Genomic DNA, 12,609 nt, shown 5'->3' with positions numbered 1-12,609 from the left:
AAAAAGCCATGTTCCGCAGTGTTCAGCAGCAGAGTTGCACCAGCCACGGCTGTCGGCGGGGTTTACCACAGAGATACAGATGTTGCTACATGATGGGAAGAGCAGTCACTGCACGAAACCAGTGAGGAATCTAGCAATGCCACTTAATATGCACTTTTACCCTGTAACTCATCAAACAACTTCCTTCATCTTTACTTGCATGTAAAATTCTTCCTCAATTTTTACTTTGTATTTTAAGTTGTTCCAGTAGGCTCCCTTAGAGTGCTTCAGGAATATTCCATGGGCAATTTTCACCGTGGGTTTTAAACATCAGCAGCGTGAGCTATTGAAAAAGGCCCTGGGCTATTTTTTTTGTTTGTAAAATACAATAGAATGGCTTCAAATATACAAGACTTAATAGAATAAAAAAATACTTGTTTAATTTCTTAACTTTGTTGTCCCATCTAAGACTAGTATGACTGCTTTTTCTTACTTCCACGCAGCAATGAGTCTAATTTATGAACTTCTCAATTAAAAAAATGGGAAGTTTACCACTGAATTAAGCAGTCTTCAGGGTTAGCAGGTACCCAATGACAGATTTCTAGGGGCCAATGGGCTGATAACTATATTTTAGGTCTAGGAAACATCTGTTCAGAGAAAGCAGTTTATGGTTTCCACATCCAGTAGAAGAAAAAAAATACCATAGAGATCTGACACTTTGTTAGTTTTTTTTAAGCCAAAAGTAATGTAAATTCTATTCTAGTGGGCTTGTTTCTTTCATTGATTATGTTCTACTAAAATCAAGGGAATGTGAAAATTGTCACACAAGGAAATGATAAAGGTAAGAAAGAATCAAAGTTTCCAGTGGAACATTCATAAGCATATGCTGTGAAGGGAAAAAGGCTAACGAAATATTAATCTAAAAAAGAAAATTTTTCTCCATGTGAATCTACAGATTACATGAGCTTCTTCAACTACCCTGACCCCTTGGTCTAAAACAGTGAAATCCAACCCCTGGAAATACTCAGAATTAGACGTAACACAGATAGGAAGAAATTTTGCAAAAACATGCAACATCCTTGGTTATGAACTCATCTTCTTTTAACTTTTTAACCCCAGTCTTTTAGGCTCATTCTAAATAATTACACAAAGCAAGCAGTTAGTTGTTATCCAATGAATTTAGACTGTGAACACTGACCAAATGGTTTAATATTTTACGCTCATCCCTTCTATTTTCAGTCCACATTCTCCCTCCATGGTGACTTTCTGGGTATGTATTATCTGGGCTTGGCCATCTCTACTGCCCACTTCAGATAATTGCTCAGTTCTCCACTTGGCTTCTTGTTGGGTAGGCTTGACCTAAGAGAATGGAAGAAAGAGCCAGCATTTTCCTTTGATCTCTTAGAGCTCAGGATTCCATTATATAATCTGCCATAAATCCAAGCAGTAGAGATTGACATCAACTTCCAAACTTGCCACAGTATGACACTCCTACTTGATTCATTATGGATTCTGACATTTCTTAATTAACATGAACTCAATACTTCAGTTTGTCTGATAAGATATTTTTTAGTTGCCTTCCTGATATTTTTAAGGGTTGCCTTGATTAATTTTCTTCTTCTGCAATCTAAGCTTTATAATGCCAAATGTTCTAACTGGCCATGTGCCTCTAAGGTTTAAGCTCACAGATGTTTCCTCGTGGCCACAGCAAAAACCACTCCTCTGACAATGAGCTTGATAAATAAAATTGGCAATAAATTTAGAACTCAAGAGCTGGATAAAGAAGTCAAGTGCAGTCCTCGTTAGCTGCACTTTTGTAAATCTACAAACTTATTTAATGTACTCAGTTCTCAAATATCAGTGGTAGTAGATTCTTGGAACACCATCAACAAATTAAAGCTTCAAACAATCCAAAAACCTCCCTCTAGTTAACAGTATAAATCCCTTTCCCTACTGAACATATTACCATGACTGCTAACAAGTAGAAAATTGGCACACTTAAATTGTGCTTGTATTCCAAGTGCTGAGGGAGGAGTGAAATGGATTGAATCCAGGTGGTGAGAAGGAAGGGAAGCAAGGGCCGTGCATGGCCTAAACATGAATAATTTGTGCACTGCTCTGAATGATTATTACTCAACTACATTAATATTGCTTATGCAACTGGAGTGCCGTAGTAAACAGGAGGCCTTTGCTTTATGCTTTTTCCTTTCCTAGAAAACATTTTTCTATGAACCTTTTCCTTCACGAACCAGATTCAAAGTACCTTGATTTGTGAAGCCTAAATGATCTGGAGGAATAGACCAAGAAACTGACGTGAACAGTGTTCTTTATCTTCTATATTATAATCTCACCCTCTCCTTGTACTTCTCAGCTTAAAATACAAAGCCCAGGCATTGCCACCCATGAAACATTCTCAGGAGTATAGTGTCATCATTTGAGATGTATTGTAACTGACATTAAATTATTTAGTGGGCTTGAGCCCTGGCTGGTGTGGCTCAATGGATTGAGCGCCGGCCAGTGAACCAAAGGGTTGCCGGTTCAATTCCTAGTCAGGGCACATGGCTGGGTTGCAGGCCAGGTCCCCACTAAGGGGTTCACAAGAGGCAACCACACACTGATGTTTCTCTCCCTCTCTTTCTCCCTCTTTTCCCCTCTCTCTAGAAATAAATATGTGAAATCTTTAATAATTTTAAAAATTAAAAAACCTAATTATTTAGTGGGCTTGGCCTTCCCCTAACACCCAGTAAGTTTTTGCCTTTTTATTTTAATTGGCAACCTTACATTTTATTTCTCCTTAGAAGAAAAAAAAAAAGAGGAAAACAGAAAGTACAATCTGATATCTTCCCTCTATCCTCAAATCACTAGATTCAGTATCCCCATTCCCTCAAGCATAAGGCACATAAATCAGTAGAATGATGACATGTCTTTCTTTTATACCCAGAATAGATACATACCTAGGGCTTTGAGCATGCTTATATTAGTATTTCAACTCACCATTCTAAATGGAGACTGCTGAAAGCAAGAACTGTAGAGTTATATAACAGTATGGCCACAGGAACCATAGAGCTTCCTAGTCCGATGCCTTCATTCAGCTGGTGAGGAAAATGCAGCCTCAATAGTCAGACTTGTTCAAACAAAGCCAGAGGTACAACACTTCCTAGTTTCGAATATATATTGTGAAGCTACAGTAATCAAAACAGTGTGGTACTGCCACAAAAAAAGACATGCAAACTGATAGAACAGAACAGAGAGTCCTAAATAAATCCATACATATATAGCCAATTCATCTTCAACAATGGTGTTGGAAAAATTAGATTTGCACGCATAAAAGAATGAAATTGGGTACTATCTTACACAATACATAAAAATAAGCTCAAAATGAGTTAAAGACTTAAATGTAAGGCTTGAAACTGTAAAACTCCTAACAGAAAGCATTGGACTTGTATGACACCAAAAGCATAGGCAACAAAAACAAAATATAGGAGTGTGATTATATCAAACTAAAAAGAGTCTGCACAACAAAGGAAAAAATGAAAAGAATGAGCCCTGACTGGTGAAGCTCAGTGAGTTGGGCATGGTCCCCAAAACTAAAAGGTCGCCAGTTCTATTCCTGGTCAGGGCACATGCCTGGGTTACATGCCAGGCCCCTGGTTGGGGGTGTGCAAGAGGCAACCGATTGATATTTCTCTCTCACATCAATGTTTCTCTCCCTTTCTTCCTCACTCCCTTCCCCTCTCTCTAAAATAAATAAATGAAATCTTTTTTAACATAAAATAAAATAAATAAAATAAAATAAAATAAATAGAATGAAAAGACAACTTCTGTAATGGAAGAAAATATTTGCAAACCATATGTCTGATAAGCAATTAATCTCCAAAATACATAAGGAACTGATACAACTCAATCACTCAATAACAGAAAAACTAATCATCCAATTTAAAACTTATGGACTTCAATAGACATTTCTCCAAAGAAGACATACAAAGAACCAATAGTTACGTGAAGAAAATGTTCCTCATCACTAATCATCAGAAAAATGAAAATCAAAACCACAGTGAGATACCACTTTCACTGAATAGCTATTTTCAAAAACACAAAAGACAAGTGCTGGTGAAGATGTAGAGAAACTGGAACCCTGGCACACTCTCCAGGAGAATACAGGATGATACAGTTGTTATGAAAAAAAGAGTGTAGAGGTTCTTTAAAAAAATAAAAATGAAACTGCCAGATGATCCAGCAACCCTACCTCTGGGCATACGCTCAAAAGAACTGAAACCAGGATCTGGAAGAAGTATGAGCACTCCGATGTTTATTTCAGCACTTTTCAAAGGAGTTTGTTTATGTGAAAACAACACCAATGCCCATCAATTTGAATGACTAAAGAAAATGTGGTTATATACATACAATGGAATAGTGTTCAGCCTTAAAAAGAAGTAAATTCTGCAACATGAGGCAACATGGATGGAACTGGAGGACATTATGCTAAGTGAAATAAACTGGTCACAGAAACACAAATATTTCGTGATTCCACTTAAGTGAGGCATCTAAAATAAAGTCAGAGGCCAGCATGGTGGTTACCAGGGGCTGGAAAGGCGGAAAAGTGGAAGCAATTAATCAATAGGCATCAAGTTTTGACTAAGTAAGATGAATTAGTGCTAGAGATTTACTGTACAACATTGTACATGTAGTCAACAAAACACATTGTATACATAAAATGTGTTGAGGTTAGATCTTATATTAAGTATTCTTGCCACAGTAAACTTTTAAAAGACTTGTTCAGTATCCAATACAAAGTACCTGTTTATTTACTTTATATTGCATTTATTAAAAGAGATTGAAAAAAATACAAAGAAATGGAAAGATATTCCATGCTCATGAATTGGAAGAATCAACATAATTAAAAGGGCCGTATCACCCAAAGCAATACAGATTTATACAATCCTCATCAAAATACCAATGGCACCTTTTTTAAAGAAATAGGAAAAAAATTACAAAAGACCTCAAATAACCAAAGCAATCCTGAGAAAAAAGAACAAAGACACAGGTCCCTGACTTCAAATTATACTACAGAGTGACAATAATCAGAATGTCATGATATTGGCAGAAAATGAAGTACATATATAATGATTATAAATTATAATTTTAATCTAATCTAATAGAAATATGAACTATTGTCTTCTGAATCTATTTTGTCCAAATAAAATAATTCTCCTTAAAAAATATTCCAAGTTAATAGCTTTTCACACATATATGAGGCATGTTACATTTTAAAGTTCTATCACTTATCTTCAGTGGATCACTAGCAGAACCTCTGAGGGGAGTCTGGCCCACTTTACAGATGGGAAAACAGAGCCCTGAGCATGCATGCTGTTTGCTAAGGTTACTCAGCACATCAGTAGCAGAGTAGTCTCTTTGGACTCCCAACTTACTTCTTCCTCCGCTAGTCACTTGGAAACAAAATCATCTGTCCAACCATAAACGATCATTTCAAAGAGCAAGTCTTAACGATTTTTTAAATTGTATTATTCCTCTCTTGAACCATTCTAATCACCTCCAAATGGATGCATTCACGTTTCATCTGAAAACCTTAGAAGATTACTGTGAAGACTGAAGTTAAGTTTTTATGTCATTCCAACCCTACTCCCAAATCTTGACTGCTGGCATCCACGAGTCCAAAACTACGACGTTAACTCCACTCCTGAATGATCTCATACCACCTCCCTGCACGCTTCTCCCTGGCGTTCCTGTCAGGCTGGCGAATGATTCCCCAGAACCTTTTCCCCGTGGCTTTGTTTACGGTCTTCCCAGTCCTTATGTCTTCCTGTATGAACATGACCCATCTTTAAGGTCATGGACAACAATCACTTCCTAAGTGAAACCATCCCTAACCACCTCCTTCACCTCTGCTATGCCCAACCCCTTCCCTATTTTCCCCTTAACCAGAAAGAATTGCCCCGCTTTGTGCTGCCACACCATGACGCTCATCTCTCCCAAAGCGCTCATCACATTTCACTCTACATAGTATATTATGTGACGTTATGGCCTACGGTACGTATTCTAGCCATTATGCAGTAACTCGAGGCCCTACTAGGGGCCTTACTGACTGTAAGTGATAGAGAGTGCATGCCCGGGAACCAACGAACACCGCAGGCTCTATTGCTCACAGGGCTTACGTCCCAAACACCCTGTGTGCCCCGGCACTGCCCAAGGCACTGGAGTGCAGGTCTGAGCAAAACCACTTGAGGCATTCTCAGCCTGGCTGGGAGCAGAGACTCTGGGACAGATCTTCATAAACCACAGCCTGGCCCTTGTACATATTACTCATTCCTTAAATAAAATCAGGAGCAGAGTTTAAAAGTGTGTGGCAAGTTAAACTAGATTGGATTCTGACTAACCCTGATCTCTAAATAACCCTGATCTCTTTTTGTAAAACTCAGTGCAAGGAGGATTTTCAAACGTCTGTATTAAAAAAAAAAATGTATATCTGTATTTGTCACATAGTTTTAAAGTGAAATATATTAAAATAGATTATATCTGTGATGTGATCATCTTTATGAAATACTTTTCTGTGCTTGGTTTTAAGGAAAGGAATCCTGACCAATGATTGGCTATAGTAAATAAAAACCAGAGTACAAAAGACAAATGTTTTCTATGAGATAAACTCAAAATTCCTTGCAGGTCTTTTAGTGTCTTCACTGACATTCAGAAAGGAAATAGCCCCAGTGAGGCCACCTGTAGGAACAACAGGGGGAGGAGAGGTCTCAGAAATGCAGATTATTCATTTGCAAAAGGGCTTTGAGGGGCCCTTCTGAACAAACAAACCTCAGGGAAGAGGTGTGTCCAGAGAGCTCAGCCGCTGGCCCTTTGATGAGAGAACAGTGAGATGGCATCAGAGGAAAAAGACAGGCCAGAAACGCAGTGGCAATCTCTTATCCCAGCAAAGGGCAGGACCCTGGAACAGGAGCCGTGATTGCATCCTGTAAGCAAGCCTCACACTTCGGCTTCCCCAGGACTGCTGTTTTGTTGTAGCCTGGCAGTCTCTTCCCCCCTGTGACAGGCAGTGCCCACAAAGGACCTGGGTTTCATCTTCAAGGCTGCAAGAGAGGGGAGCTGGAAGACTGCACCTCCTTTGTATCCATTCTTAGCAGGAAACCCCAAAGACCTGAGAGCTGGAGCAGCTGAAAATAGGAGAGTGAAGCCAGATTAATCTTCTGAAGGCCAGGGTTAAAAAAAAAAAAAATTAAACTCCAGGTGTGCAGGCAATGCGTGTCATTGTGGCTTTTCACAACAGAAGGCTAGGGCAGCTCCTGGGACCTCGCCCTCTCAGAGAAGTCAGGGAGCCCCCTGAGGCCTGCAGGGTGACCCAGGGGCAGGATTACCGGAAGAGGTGACCAGCAGGCTCTCTGAGTCAACCTACCATCATCCCTCCGAAACCCCGCCCGGCCTGCCCGCCACACTCACATCCAAGGTCTGCCACATGGCTGGGAGGGACGCACAGCCTCTGGGTCCTTTAAGACACCTCCACCCGCCTCTCACACGTGTTTCCTAGCCCTGTACTGGGTCACTCTCAGTCACTTGGTGACAAGATTTTACACGGAAGTAAGTAATAATTTATACCTTGCATATAAAAACTTGCACTTGGCCCTGGCTGGCGTAGCTCAGTGGATTGAGCGCGGGCTGCAAACCAAAGTGTCACAGGTTCGATTCCCATTCAGGGTACATGCCTGGGTTTCAGGCCATGACCCCCAGCAACCACACGTTGATGTTTCTCTCTCTCTCTCTCTCCCTCCCTTCCCTCTCTAAAAATAAATCAATAAAATCTTTAAAAAAAACTTGCACTTTATAAAACAACTTCTTACGAAGCTCTCTTACATACTTTATTTAAACTTCATCACTAGCCAACCAGTTTCTGTAAGTCAGATATCATTGCCCCCTTTTATAGAGGAAGCTACGAAGGCTTAGAGAAGGTATAATAGTATCCGCCTTAGATAATCAGCTTGCTTCTTCAAGGCCAAGATCATATGGATCAAAAACTTTAGAACTTAATATTGTATCAAGTAATAGCTGAGGGCATGAAATTTCAAAGTAGCTAAATTTGTCTTCAGGCCTCAGAACTGTCCTTTATGAAGCAGTCTAACACTGAACACATTGTCTAGTTTTGCAAAGTCTTAGTTTCCTCATTTGTAAAATTGGCATCATGAATATTATTTACCAGTTAAGATCATCGTCAAGATTAAATGTAGCAATGCCTACAAAAAAGCATTGCACAAAGCCAGCGCTCCCTAAATATCAGGCGCTAATATGATTGCTATCACTCCTGCCTCACGGGCACTAAAGAATTGCTACAGAGACAGTGAGAGAGAGACGCTCTCCCAGGCCTTTGGCTTCAAGTTGAATTCAAAGTTCAAGTACACAACTACACGTGCATAGTCACTCCTTGCCCAAGAACCAAGTAAAACTCTTCTTTCGATGTCAAAACAAATGTAATACGTTTTTGACATACTGGTCACAGTAAGAATCTGTCCTTTTCTTTGTGACTCTTCTCGTCACAAAGGAGAGGAATAATGGAGGGAAAGGATGTTGGAGCTTCCTCCGCTTTCTCTTCCAACCGTTCATGCTCATTTCAAAAGCAGCAGTGTGTCGACAAGTGGCATGCTCGGCTGAGTAAATTTATTATCCTTTTTTATTCAGGTCAAGTTCCCAGTTACAGTCAGACGGACGCCAACGCCTACCAGCTCCAGCGCTGACCATGAGTTCTGGTCTTTATTCAAACAACATTTATTACCAGGCACTGGACTAGGTTTGGAATAAAAAATGAGTTTCTAACACTTGAAGACTGCAGGTAGTTTAATGAGCGGTTTAATCTTATTTACTCCATACAATTATGTCTGGCAGTCACTCCTAACATCCCTTCTTTGCAAATGAAGCATTTGAGGCCAGGGGTGAAATTGTACAGCTAGACAGCGGAGGGAGCTGCAAACTCAGTCATCTCCTGTGTATTTGAATTAAACGACCTAATGGCTGAGTCCTCAGCAAAGAGTGACTGCTATGGAAGACCTGAGCAGAAGTGCAAACTTTCTAGCAAAATATTTTTAGGGGGGACAAGACGGTGCAAGTCCTAATAAAGACGAGTGGGCAGGACCACATCTCAACCGACATAATGAAGTACGTGACGTGGATGTTGCACAAACAAGGTGGACAGCCTGCTCGGAGCTGGGTCACTGTCGTTCTCGCCTGTTTTCTTTGCAGACAGCCAGCAGCCGTGAAACATAGCTGTTCTCCGCCCAAAGCAAACTGAAGCCCAGCCGCTGGGCCCGGGGCCCCAGCAGTTGTTCTGACCCACGGGACTGAACCAACACGGACTAATAATACTCAGGGAGCCCACACAGAACAACACAAAACTGTTTCAGAGGCACCCAGGGTGTGTGTTTGTTTCGTATAGAGGCTTAGAGTGACCTCTGGGGGGAAGGCAGCCGGCACCTACCCCTAAATCGGAAACTGAATGAAAGACACAGAGTCGATTGAAATGAAGGACAATCGTTTAACTTGGTTCTTCCTGCAAGTTTCAGACACGTGAACTTTCCCCTTTTCCTCGACTGAAACCAGTAAGACAAAACAAGTATCTCCATGGATCTCAGGAAAATATCCTGCTGGTAAATTACATATTTATACTCATATTCAAAATGTTGCTTTTTTTCCTACATGGCACATCTCTGATAGTTACATTATTTTTGTTTCTAACTTCTTTGAAAATCGAACAACTTCTACAATATTGTGTCTATCCTCTGCGGTTTTATAGCCACGCATGCCAAGGCCTACCTAGTGGGCTCTATTCACAGGATATTAATAAAATCCAAACAAGCACTTGCAAATTTGAGAAACAGGAAAGAATTGTACTGAGCAGAAACGGACACTGAACCCTAGATCTCGGAAGTTCCCATCCAATTTCATATATATTTTTATATACACACATACTTATATGTACATATGCGTGTGTGTATGTGTATACATATATCAAAACGCATTCAAACCTGGGTGATTTTCCCAGCAATCTCGGCCTTGGAGTTGCTCTGCAACCTGATTAGATCTGGTCCATAAACCCCATAGAAATCTGGCACCTTGGAACAGGCAGCAGTGCCATGGCCCAGGTCCTGATAAAGCTCACCCCTTTCCTAGGGTTAAACAAGAAGACTCATGTTGGGCATGCCTGAGAAAATAAGAAACGGTTACCCTCTTGACAAAGCATGAAACTTACAACCTATCGCACACTTCCTGCAGCCTGTGGCATTCCTCTGACCAAAATGAAAGTATCCTGCCCTGTCTTCGGCGGCAGCCACATCACGCCCCGGGGAGCACACGCTGCAGTGTGGGGGAGGCATTCACGAACGCATCCCCCCCACCCACACCACCGCTGCAGAAAGTGACTGATCATTTTGTCACAGCAGACCAAACTGTGGCAGCAGGATCCAAAAGAATTTGCCTAAAATCTCGGGGCAAAGACAGGGTGTCTCACTTTGGCATTGCACAATTGCGTAGCTTTTCAGAAAACTTGACTGTCTTCTGGGAACAAATAATGGCTTATTCAGATTGCTTAGTTCAACCTCATGCAAATTACGGCACCGAAGATTTAAAAAACAGGTAGTGTGCTCAGGCTAGCCCACCATCCGTCCAATTAGTACCTTTTTAACATTCCGACACATTTCCACAACACAGTTCCTCGTAGCTGGAGCTGGATCCAATAAATCCACGATCCAAGGCAGTCAGAGAGCCTATCAGGGCTGTCGTCGTGTTGCCCTGTGAATCAGCTAAATATTATTCCAAAAGTGAATGTCCACGGTACCAAGTTTACATTTAACCTCTTCGTGTCGTAGTAACACTTGCCAGCAACTTTGCAAAATATCCCTGGCACGTTAAGAGAAAAAGGAACGTCTTGGCACACGGGGGAGGGGGGAAGCTCTAAAGTTACCTCATGCTTGTAAATAGTAGCACATAGAGCAAAAAGAAAAAAAAAATAATAATAAATTGAAAGAGAACAAACAGGAGTACGTACTTGAGAAGAATGCCACTCAAAGACTGTCTTCTTATGCTATGGCATGGGCAAGAGGAAGGAACCTTAACCTTTCGAGCCCGTTAAGGAGCGTCTGAGCAAGGAGCCCGCATTTTCAGTTTTGGTGAAATCGGCTCCGAGGCAGAAGACAGGAGGCTGTTATGACCATGAAATTAGGAAATGCAGTAACTCAAAACTAAAGAACTAGCACCACCATTTGACTAGGAATGGAAACTCTCCTTGCAGAATAGAGGAGGGGGTGGCCTTCCTCGCTCCACGCAAGGCCTGACTCGAACTTTCTTAGCACCTCGGTCAAGGCAGATGTTTCACAGGGGTAAGCAATCTGCTTAATCGGCCTGAATTTTTTTTTCCTGTAATCCAGCTGATTTTCTCTTCATGGCTAATAAAGCTGGAAGTCTAGACAGGCATGCCGAGCTGGGGCAAAAAAATAAAGCCTTCATGCAGGGCATAAATTTTGTGCATCCAAAATGAGTTACAGCGAAGAGCAAGAGCGAGGAGGATTCGTCTCCTGTGAGCGTTTTCGGAACTTTCTCGGTCGGCCATTGCCTGAACAGCCCGGCCCCACACAGCTGGTCGCTGATGTGACTAGGTTCTTGACTTCGGTAACCTGCAGACGCTTAGCTTCCCTCGGCAGCCTCTCCTCCTGTCATATGATCTTTCCAGAGACCATCTGGCATTTCCTGCAGCCATTTAAGAGTTTGTGGGTGTTTTGTTTTGTTTACCCTGAGATAAACATTTGGAAGTAAAAAAAAAAATGGGCTACAAAGTAAAATGGGAATGTCTTAAAATAAGATTGAAATGGTAATACCTTATAAAGCCTGCTGTGGCTTATGTCGTATGTACCATAGAGGACCTTTAAAATGCATATTATGATTTTCTCCTCTATGAATCTTTAAAAAGGCCGGTGCTCTGGGTGGGAGAATAGGAGAGATGGTGAAGGGGAGGAGTCGCTCTTGCCGCCAGCCATCCTAGAATGTCCGAGGCAAGGTTTACATCTGTAGGGCAACAGGTGAGCCTCAACACCAGCTTAGGAAAGAAAAGAAATTCTCATAACCAACGCTTTAAAACATTTTGAAAGAAAGGATTTTAACCGTCTTCAATCTTCTCCATACTTGTGAGTTACCTATAAAATGACTTGAATATGCACATTTTTCTGAGATTAATTTCCACAGAATACAGAAAGCATGAGGCAGGATACGTGTTAGCTAATAAGTGGAGTATTTAATTTTAATTTAAGAAACATGAAATTGCAATAAGATTCACTTGCAAAAAGAACAATCATACATACTAATGCTTTATAGGGGGGTTATTAGCTTTTTATTAGTCTTATTATGATTTCTGGCAAAAGAGTGGGGTTTTTTTGCTTCAATAAAATGTTTTGAACAGTTTAAATGCATTGAGAGCAAAATAGCTTTTTCAAAATTAATTAAATCCTTCAATTATTTCATTTGACAAAATGGGTGAACTATGCTTTTCAACAGCATTTAGCTTCCTGTTAAAATCATTTGCACACATCAATACAGAGAATAAAATTACAGCAACAGTTCTCAAAACAGGGCATT

At 40.8% G+C, this 12,609-nt stretch overlaps 1 protein-coding gene across 2 annotated transcripts in view; it reads right to left on the bottom strand.

Annotated features, from left to right (window-relative positions):
• Window positions 1-12,609, bottom strand: part of ESR1 (estrogen receptor 1) — a 366,173-nt gene that overhangs the window by 326,526 nt on the left and 27,038 nt on the right. Inside the window, exons 1-2 of one of the 2 annotated variants that reach the window (XM_045843477.1) lie at window positions 2,974-3,073; window positions 1,178-1,338 (exon numbers count right to left, since the gene is read on the bottom strand). The exons of the other annotated variant lie outside the window; for it this stretch is intronic. The gene's annotated coding sequence lies outside the window, so the exon portion shown is untranslated. Of the gene's footprint in view, window positions 1-1,177; window positions 1,339-2,973; window positions 3,074-12,609 lie in introns of those variants that run through there. 2 annotated transcript variants of the gene reach the window in all.

Source organism: Phyllostomus hastatus, unplaced genomic scaffold, assembly GCF_019186645.2.
Source record: "Phyllostomus hastatus isolate PE091 unplaced genomic scaffold, TTU_PhHast_1.1 phas_contig_40, whole genome shotgun sequence".
NCBI classification, from domain to species: domain Eukaryota; kingdom Metazoa; phylum Chordata; class Mammalia; order Chiroptera; family Phyllostomidae; genus Phyllostomus; species Phyllostomus hastatus.
Note: the sequence above shows the minus strand (reverse complement) of the source record. Positions and strands in the feature narration are given on the sequence as shown.